The sequence below is a fragment of the Liolophura sinensis genome, chromosome 8, assembly GCF_032854445.1.
Source record: "Liolophura sinensis isolate JHLJ2023 chromosome 8, CUHK_Ljap_v2, whole genome shotgun sequence".
NCBI lineage: Eukaryota > Metazoa > Mollusca > Polyplacophora > Chitonida > Chitonidae > Liolophura > Liolophura sinensis.
Genome location: NC_088302.1, coordinates 9239510 through 9242136, shown reverse-complemented (window position 1 = coordinate 9242136; position 2627 = coordinate 9239510).

The window sequence follows — 2627 nt, the reverse complement described above, 5'->3', positions numbered from 1 at the left end:
CGGAGCTCGAAGAGTTATAATACATATTACGGACTTGGATGAGGTTTTTATAGTTTAGGTTTGTTTATAGATAAGTTCCTTGGTAGGGTTCGTTTGTTATTCGTTTAACTTGTGTATGGTAGCATCTGGAACCTATACATCAATATCTATGACGTAGGAATATATTACAGAGTGAACTGTCCTATGACAAAGCTTTGTCACACCAAGGTGGGGTTATGAATGAAAAAGTCTGACCCCACACATAAAATACTGACCTTGTTATGATTGAAATTCTCTCAACTCACGGTGTACATGTGTCCTTGACGACCTCGGTTGGCCTATTTTATTAAGGTTTAATTCAACCGGATTAAATACGTGATTTCAATAACTCCACTGTTGACATGAACTCTCCGCGTGCCATGCATTTCAATAGTGGAGTTTTAAAAGCTGTTTATATCTTCGCTAAAGCCGTCAACTAGACAACAATGGCAATCTTCATTTAAGTTTATCTCTGTTGAAATCATTTCGACCAATCTGTCTAATCAGTATTGTTTGACTTTCGATACAAAAGGTGCCAAGAAACAGCTGACTAACAAATCCACACATATTTAATCGATTGCCAAGGTTAACCATTTTAATTCATATGCCGTGGTCAGACTATGTGGAGAGCACAACTGTACATATACATGTAAGTCAAGAATATAAGGTATATAGGAAAAGCTACAATGATGGGGGAGACAATTGCTTACCATATCCCGTCATATGCATATTTGTTTAATATAATAAAAGACCTAGAACATAGAGAGAAAAACCACAGAAACGACGACAGTGCGATTGCTGACAAGCGTCACGGGTGAACTACGGTCTATGCAGTTTGAGTCACGTCGATATACTCACAAAAACTACGTACAAGGCCAAGTCATGGCTGTTGATGTTAAACACAGCGGAATTGTACCATAAACGTCATCTTCCTTCTAGCCATGGTCATTTCCAACATTATTTACCCCCAGGCCTGAATAGGACAATGCTCTTTAAGCCATCACAAACCTGGTGCACATGATCATTTCTGAGTTATACAGTTATATCTACGACCAGTCCGATGCAATATCAGATAGATTTATGTCTATCATACAAGCTCACGTTACAATCAGTATACTTCAGGAGTGGTACAAGTTTTCTATGAAAGTAGAGAAGTGCCTCTTAAGTTCTTGCTCGACACGTGCTTTAAAACTAGAGCGGTAAGAGAGTGCGAGAGTGCAAATTTAGTCAAAAGAAATGAAAAGAGATCCCTAAAATCTATTGCAACTCTTGTCTAAAATGGTAGAACACAAGCCTCATGAAAATATAATTATGAATATAATTTAAGCGTCATGTCCAACATTCACAAACCACTCGTGAACTATGAAGGGGTGTTCCAAATCGATAATAGCAACAAAGCTGTCGTTCTCATATGTGTCAGATGGTAAGTACATCAATGAAATGATCTCACACGTCCGTGAATCGTATTATGACCTAAGTTTGTTTATTAGCTGATGCATCTCATTTTAAATTAAACCTTTGTCCACTTCCCTCTCACCACAATGCTGGCCGCCGTATAAGTGCCATTCTTGAGTACGGCGTAAAACACTGATCAAATAAATAAAATGAATAACTTCTGAATTAAGGGCACGGTCAGTGACCTTAATAATTAACGAAGAGTAAATATTCTTGCGCACTGTTTCTTTTATTTCCGTATTAAGCTTCAAGATTGAAAATTACTTAATGTCCTGAATAGAAACTGAATATGAAACATTTCTTTTGTGATTAAAGTATAATCAATAGCTTAGAAAGATGACGGTATAATTTAGCATACAAGCCTAATCTCTGACATCGGCTCCTACCTGCTGATATATTAACCAATACTTCTAACATGGTTGTAAATTATGAAACACCTGCATAGCATTTTTATAAATTTATTTAAATGATAAAATATTCGCACTAGTTTCTGGACATGGAGTTTTTCTCGTTACGATCTCCCACAATTGAGTCCTTCATTTCCAGCAGGTCTGCATGGGCATGCTTTGTTCACCTCAAATGTATATGGGCAGTATTTTAAGGTTTCTCCCACCATCTATATTTTACACGGCGGTAACATGGGATAGTTAATTTAATTCTATGATGAACACTTTATTCTTTATGGGCTAATGTGGGAAGGTTTTGTAACTTTCTAAATTCACGGTACTCATTTCCGTGTCATTTCTGTTATGCGAATGCCTCGATGGGTGCGCGTGCACCCAGAGTTCACTAACTCGCATAAATCATGGAACAAAACATCTAATGACCTGTATACGACTTCATAAAATAGTGAACCGAAAGTTCTACTTCACGCCTCATATCACATGCCGGCACGTGCTCAGAGCGTTGTCAAGGACAACGTTGTATATATGTGTAAGTCGTTGTATATATGACCTCTGTGAACTTCTGGACTGATGCGATAATTGGTACACCATTTTCATGAAGCCCGACGTCAACTTACTGCAACTGCAAACAAATTATTATGCACGAATCTTAACGCATTGTAAGTAAGATAAAAGTGGATATATGTGTGTGACGTCTGTGCGGAAAATCCACGTTTATAAATGTATAGAGAGACAAGACTCTTATTAAAT